Here is an 8,541-nt window from a genome sequence, read left to right on the forward strand (position 1 = left end):
CATTAGTTTTTATTTCCAAATAGTATTTAATTGTATATATGTATCACACATTGTTTATTTATTCACTAATTGAAACATTTGAGTAGTTTCCACTTTTGGAGAGAATGAATTAAGAGGCTATAACATTCACATACAAGTTTTTCTGTGAACATAAGTTTAAATTTTTAAAAATATTTATTTTTGAGACAGAGAGAGACACAGCACGAGATGGGGAGGGGCAGAGAGAGAGGGAGACACAGAATTTGAAACAGGCTCCAGGCTCTGAGCTGTCAGCATGGAGCCCGATGTGGGGCTTGAGCCCACGGACTGCAAGATCATGACCTAAGCCAAAGTCAGACGCTTAACCGACTGAGCCACCCAGGCGCCCCATGTGAACATCAGTTTTAATATCTAAAAAATGAAATGCCTAGGAGTAGGATTGCTCCTAAATGGTTATGGTATATGAGTGTTTATAAGAAACTACCAAAATGTTTTCCAAAGTGGCTGAATCATTTTGCATTCCCATGTGAATTCTAATTGCTCCACGTCCTTGCCAGAACTTGGCATTCTTCATACTTTTTAAAAAGTTTTTATTTATTTAAGTAATCTCTACACCCAACATGGGGTTTGAACTCGAGATTTCGAGATCAGGAGTCACATGCTCTTCCAACTGAGCCAGCCAGATGCTCCTTCATAATTTTCTTAATGTTAGTTATTCGAATAAGTATGTGGTAGAATCTGTGGCTTTAGTATGCACACTATTTGTTAAAAGGACCTGCACCTTTGTAAAAAATCACTTCACCATATTTGTACTGGTCTTTTTCTAAAGACTCTATTCTTTTCCACTGATCTATGTGTCATCCTTTCACCAATATGACACTGTAGTTTTAAAGTGAATCTTAATCTCGGGAAGTCTGGGTGGCTCAGTCAGTTAAGTGCCAACTTTTGGTTTCAGCTCAGGTCATAATCTCACGGTTTGTAGGATTGAGCTTTGCGTTGGGATTTGTGCTGACACTGCAGAGCCTGTTTGAGATTCTGTCTCTTCCTTTCTCTCCGCCTGTCTCCCCGTACTCTCAAAATAAATGAATAAACTTAAAATTTTTTTAAATAAACGGAATCTTAATCTCAAGTAGTGTGATTCCTCCAAATATATTCCTCTTTTTCAAAATTGGTTTGGTTATTCTAATTCCTTTGATTTTTCCTATAAATTATGAAATCAGTTTTCCCAAAACTACAAAAAATCTTTGGTTTGGGTGGAAATTGTGTTAAATCTATATTAATTGGGGGGTTTTGTTATATTACTACGTAGATTCTACAAATCAATGAATGTTATATGTCTTTCCATTTCTTTAGATCTCCCTAGATTTCGTGAATCAGTGCTTTATAGTTTTCAACATGCAGATCTTGTTTATTTTTTGTTAAATTCACACTTAATTGCTTCCTTATTTTGAGTTATCATAAATTGTATTTCTTCTTTTAAATTTCATGACTGGTTTATAGATATATGATAAATTTTCTGCATTGACTTGTATTCTGAATTTTTGTTGAACTCACTTGATATTTCTAAGGGTTTTTGTTTTCTAGATTTCTTGGGAATCTTAAAATGTTTTTAAATGTTTATTATTATTGAGACAGAGAGAAACACAGCATGAGTGGGGGAGGGACAGAGAGAGAGAAAGACACAGAATCTGAAATAGGCTCAAGGCTCTGAGTTGCCAGCACAGAGCCCGACATGGGGCTCAAACCCATGAACCGTGAGATCATGACCTGAGCCAAAGTCGGACGCGCAAATGACTGAGCCACCCAGATGCCCCTTCTTGGAGAATTTTTTTGTGGACAATTATGTTGTCTGAAGTATGGAAAGCTTTTTCCCCTTTCCAATTAGTATTAGTGCTATTTGTTTTTCATGAGTAATTGCACTGTTTAGGACTTCTACTACAATGCTGAATAGAAACGGTAAGAGGAATATCTTCGTTTTGTTCCAGAAACTAAAGTAAAGAATTCAGCTTTTAATCATTAAGTAGAGCTTGAGTGGGTATAACATTGGGAAAAAAAATGGACTTTAAAACATAAAAGTTTATTACAAATAAATAAAACCATTTCATAATTATAAGAATATATCCATCCGTAAGATATTAAAGTTATAAACATAGTCCATATGTACTTAAAAATAGAGCTCCAAATTAACTGCAACCGAAAGTTACAGGACTGAAGAGACTTATAGAGAATTCAACAATAGTTGGAAACTTTAATACTCCACTTTCAGGAATGTATAGAACAAGAAAGCAGAAGATCAACAAGGAAATAGAAGATTTGAACTAAAATATAAAGAAACTAGGCTTAATAACTTCTATAATATACTCCCCTCCAACAAGGCAGAATATATATTCTTCTCAAGTGCACGTAGAACATTCTCCAGGATAGACAATATGTTATGCTATAAAACAAACCTCAATAAATTGAAAATCAACAAAACAAGAAAATTGTTTCTCTGAAAAGACCAAGAAAATTCATAAATCTTTAGCTAAACTGACCAAAATAAGAAGATTCAAATTACTAAAATGAGTAATGAGAGAGTAGGNAATAATATGAACATATAAGTGAAATGAACATATTCCTAGAAAGAAACAAATTACTGAAACAATTTCAAGAAGTGGAAAATTGAAGTAGACCTATAACACCTATAGAGATTCAATTTGTAATATAAAAAACTTCCCACAAGAAAAAGTCCATGTCCACATTTACTGATAAATTCTACCAAACTTTTAAGTAACCAATTACAATCAATACCAATTCTTTACAGATTGCTATAGAAAATAGAAGTGAAACATTTTCCAAATTCTGTAAGGCTGGTATTTTCCTACTAATAAAAACAGACAACAGCATGACAAGAAAAGAAAACCACATACCTTTATGCCAAATTGCTCAATAAAATACTAACAAACCAAATCCACTGACATATATAAAGAATTATACTCCATGACATACTGGAATGTATTTTAGAAATGCAAAGTTGGTATAACATCTGAAAATCTATTAAAGTAAGACACCATATCAATTCAATAAAAGAAAAAACCACATAATCATCTGGACAGACACAGAAAAAGCATTTGACAAAATTCAACATCCTTTCGTGATTAAAAAAAAAAAAACAATTCAAACTAGGAATAGAATGTAACCTCCTGAACCTTACCTGATATTATACACAAAAATTAGCAAAAAGTGGATCATAGACCTAAATATAAATGCTGAAGCTGTACAAATCTTAGAATATATAGGAGTAAATCTTTGTGACTATAAGTTAGGCAATGCACTCTTAGATATGATGGAAATGTCCAAACAACATCAAAGAACTAATAGGTAAAATTGGACTCACCAAAATTAAAACCTTTCATGCATCAATGGATACCATCAAGAAAGTGAAAAAAAAATACTCAAAATGGGAGAAAATGTTTGCAAATCATATATGTGATAAAGGACTTATATATGTAATATATAAAGAAATTGTACAACTCAAAAATAAAAAGACAACTCAACTTAGAAAAATGGGCAATGGATCTAAATGGACATTTCTCAAATGGCCAGTAAGTACATGAAAAGATGCTCAACATCATTAGCCACCAGGAAAATGTGTATCAAAGACATGAAGAAAGGAACTATAAATAAGACCCAGTCAGTCATTCAGACTGTCCACCAGCCCTACCCCAGGGACCCAAAGATTGAGTTTTAGGGAGAAGTTATCATAATAAAGCAGGATGAAAAACAAAAAGAACCATAACAGTTCCCTGAGGATGGGATCTCAGATAGTTCTGAGATAATCTTGATAAAAGATAATCAAGATAAGAAAACTTGGGGACGTAAGAAACCTCCCTAGGTTCATTTAAACTATCTAGGTAGAATTTGGCAAGGGCTGAAGTTTCTGAAGACTAAATGAGAGCGGAACTAAAGAAATATTCTTTCTGAATTATTATTTTATTTCTCAGTTGCTAAGGTATGGAAAATATGAAATATTGGTAAGGGCAGACAAAAAACAATAAACCCAGAAAAGAATATCACTTATTTAAAAATAAAGTTTTTGACTTACCATGTAGACAAACAGGAAAAAAAAAGAAAGAAAAGGAAAAAAAAAAAACGATGAAAAGGAGGAAGCAATTATTTTTTCCACGGTATCATGTTGCTTTTCCTGATCAAAGTCATAATCATAATTTCATTAGCACCACTCACTTTTGCTACTATTGCTCCTATTGATATTCTACTATGTGATTGATAAACACCTGGTAACAGTGATATTGGGGTGAATTTCATTCTCAAACTGGGAAAGTCTGAATATTTATGCCCAGTATTTGGGGAAAGTAAGTGTTGGCGAGAACATGGAGAAAAGGGAAGCCTCTTGTGCTGTTGGTGGGAATGTAAATTGGCTCCACAACTATGGAAAATAGTATGAAGGTTCCTTGAATATTGGAAATAGAACTACCATATGATGCAACAATTCCACTGCTGGGTATTTATACAAAGGAAACACAATCACTAATTTGAAAAGATCTATGCATCCCCGTGTTCATTGCAGCACTATTTGTAAGATATACAAGCAACTTGGGGCACCTGGGTAGCTCAGTCATTTGAGCCTCCTACTTCGGCTCAGGTCATGATCTCACGGTTTGTGGGTTTGAGCCCTGCATCGGGCTCTGTGCTGACAGCTTGCTCAAAGCCTGGAGCCTACTTTGGAATCTGTGTCTCCTTCTCTCTCTCTCCCTCCCCCACTTGCTCTCTTTCTCTCAAAAATAAATAAATGTTAAAAAAATTTTTTAAAAGATATACAAGCAACTTAAGTGTCTATCAATGGAAGAATGGATAAGGAAGATGTGGTGTGTGCTCACGCGCGCGCACGCGCGCACACAGACACACACACACACAGGAATACTATTCAGCCATAAAAAAAGAAGGAAATCTTGCCTTTGTAACAACATGGATGGACCTTGAGGGCATTATGCTAAGTAAAATAAGCAGACAGAGAAAGACAAATGCCATATGATCCCACTTACAGTGGAATTTAAAACAAAACAAAAACCAACCTCACAGACACAGAGAATAAACTGGTTGCCAGAGGCAGAGGGTAAGGGGTGGGCAAAATGGGTGAAGGGGGTCAAAAGGTACAAACTTCCAGTTATAAAATAAATAAGGTATGAGGATATAATTTAAGCATGGTGACTATAGTTAGTAAAATGATGGATGTCAAATAGACCTGTGATCATTTCACAATATATATGTATACTGAATCACTATGCTGTACACCTGAAACTAATATAATGCTATATGTTAATTATACCTCAATGGAAAAAAAATAAAAAAAACCCCACTCTATTCTTTAATGGTCATTTATTAAAAAATAGAGAATATCTGAAATGAGACTACTTCTAGAAGACAGGGATTGATAGTTGAAGTGTGGCAGCAATAAAATTATATGGCTTTATCCCAAATGTAGCAAAAGTTTCCTCGAGGTAAGAAAGAAAGAACAAGGTAGATAGCTTCCAATAAAACAGAGCAATGGAGGGGGATGAGTTAGCCTTCTAGAAGTGCTTGAAAATTTTAGTATTTTGATTTTGACAGCGATTGCACAGATATATAAATAATTGAGCTATACACACATAAGAGTGCATATTGTTGCTTGTACAATACCTCAATTAAAAGACACTAAGAAAAAAGAACAGATACTTTTGCTTGTGGACAATATGGAGTAAAAAAGATCAGATTTGCCCTTATAGTTGTGACAACCATAAAATGTTTCAAGCCGTATGAAACATCAGTTTTCAAGACACTGGAGATCTAGAGACTCTAGTATGGAAACAAATGAGGTGAGCCCAAAGATTTCCCCAGTTTATTGCCTTGAGAGAGTTTCTGGGCTGTGGTGCAGGGAGGGAAAATTGAAGAAAAGACCGATGGACTCCTTGCATTGAGAAGATGGATCTGAGTGCCCAGAGAGACCTAGAAGGTTAGAATTTTTAGGAGAGTACTAAAGAGGAGAAACTGCACAGAAGTAAAACCCCAGATATCTACAAAGATACCCTTCAGCATTTGGCTAAGGACTAATTAGAACACGCATTTGAGGAAAGTATCCACAAGGCCAGGTAGAGATTCACCCAAAAGGATTAGAGCTAACAGTGTCTGGGGTGAATGCAGGGCCAGAAATAATGCTTGTTCCCATCAGCCACACTAGAGAACCTCAAAATTCATGGAGCATTGTACACAGTACATAGGAGGGTGGCTTTAGTAGGGGAATAATTAAACCTATATTGAACACTATTCTAGTCTTGTAAAAAACTTAAAAGTATGACTCAAAAGGATCAAAATATTTCTAGGTACATTAACATGTTCTTAACATGCCAGGAATATTTAGAGGAATAAAGACATATTCAGCACTGAACAAGGTAAAATCTACAATGTCTGCCTAATATCCAATTAAACATTATAAAGAATAAAAATAACACATAAAATATAAACTATATTGAGGAGAAAATTAAAACAATTGGAACTGATCCAAAGCTGATAGAAATGTTAGAATTAGGAGACATAGGCATTTAAATAGACATTATAACTCTATTCCGTCTGTTCAGAAAGTTAAGTAGAGACACGAAATGTATATAAAAAGACCCAAATAGACATTCTGGAGATGAAAACTAAAATTTATTTGATGTAAAACATGATGAATAGAATTAATGGCAGATTAGACACTGTAGAAAAAAAAGATTAACAAGTTGATAGCATAAACTATCCAAAATAAACAGAGAAAAAAATGAATCATAAAAAATCAAGAGTATCAGTGACCTGTGGGACAACTTACCAAGTGACTAAAGGATGGATAATTGGATTGCCTGAAAGGGGAGAGGGAAGGAGAGAGAAAAAAAAAATTGAAGAAATAATAGCTGGAAATTTCTAAATTTGATGAAAACTATAAACATACAGAATCAGGAAGATAGATATTACAAGCACAAGAAAAATGAAGAAAACTACACCTATGCATATTACAATCAAATTGCTTAAAACCAGTGAAAAAAGAGAAAATCTTTAAAAAAAAATAGATTAAAGGCGTATTGTGTCTGGAGGAAAAAAATGATGATGACATCTGAATTCTCCTTGGAAAGAATGCAAGCAAGACAATGAATAAACATTTTAAACCTACTGAAAGAAGAAAAAGGGTAAAATTCTATATCTGACAAGAATATTCTTCAAAAGTGAAGGTAAAATAAAGACATTTTTCAGATTTACAAAAGCTCAAATAATTTATTACTGGCAGATTTGTANAGCAAAAATATCTTTCAAAAAACAAAGGCAAAATAAAGACATTTTGAGACATATAAAAGCCAAAGGAATTCATTATCAGCAGACTTGTACTATAAGAAATGTTAAAGAAGGTGCTGCATGCAGAAGGAAAATGATAGCAGATAAAAATATATACCTATGGAACGGAATGAAGAGGGCCTGAAGTGGTGTGATATTGTTATTTGTAAAAATGTTATTTATAATAAATACATATTTTGTCTTTGTCCACTATTCCTGGCACGGATTTCCTAAAAACCCTTATAATTTCTTGTGTAAGAGCCATGGTGGCATCTTTTGTTTTAATATTTGATCTTTTATCCTCAGTTCCTGAAATAGATTCGGGGCATAAAGGTGAAATGGGTGTCTTTTGTTACTCATAACAAACCACTTTCAACCACACCCGAGATTATATTAATGAAGTGACTTTTGGAAAGCCTCTAAAGATGGGGACTGGTTGCCAGGAGAACCAAAGTTGATAACAGGGTTGGAACTTTCATTTCTATTAACCTTTCCCAACCTGCAGGAAAGGGAGAGGGGCTGGAGATTGTGTTCAATCACTAATAACCAAAGATTTTGTCCATTATGCTTATGTAATAAAGCCTCCATGAAAACCCAAATAGATGGGTTTTCAGAGAGCTTCCAGATTGGTGTACATCTGGAGATGTGAAGATAATTGTGTGCCCAGAGAGAGCATGAAAACTCTGTGCCCTTTGTTTCTCTTTCATCTGGCTGTTCCAGAGTTAATATCCTTTTATAATAAACCGGTAACCTAGTAAGTAAATATTTTCCTAAGTTATGTGAGTTGCTTTAGCAAATTAATCAAACCTGAGGAGGAGATCATGTGAACCTCTGATTTATAGTCAGTAGGTCAGAAGCACAGGTAACCACTTGGACTTGCTATTGGCTTTTAGAGTTGTGGGGGGAGCAGTTTTGTGGGACTGAGACTTTAATCTGTGAAATTAAATTGTAGAAGACCCAGCTGGTGCAGAATTGTTTGGTATTGCAGAATNACACACACATCTGGTGTCAGAAGTGAGGTAGTATTGTAGTAGAGTATTAAGAGTGGAGGAGACACACAAACGTGTATTTCCTCTAAAAATGGTAACAAAACGGATAAGTATAAGAAAATGTTTTCTTATTTCAAACCTTTTAAAATAAAATTGACTTTAAACAAAAAAAAATATGTATTGTAAATTTTATAACATATGGGAAAGTAAAATGTATATACAACAAAAGAATAAAGGT

The sequence above is a fragment of the Crocuta crocuta genome, unplaced genomic scaffold, assembly GCF_008692635.1.
Source record: "Crocuta crocuta isolate KB4526 unplaced genomic scaffold, BGI_CrCroc_1.0 scaffold684, whole genome shotgun sequence".
Taxonomy (NCBI): Eukaryota; Metazoa; Chordata; class Mammalia; order Carnivora; family Hyaenidae; genus Crocuta; species Crocuta crocuta.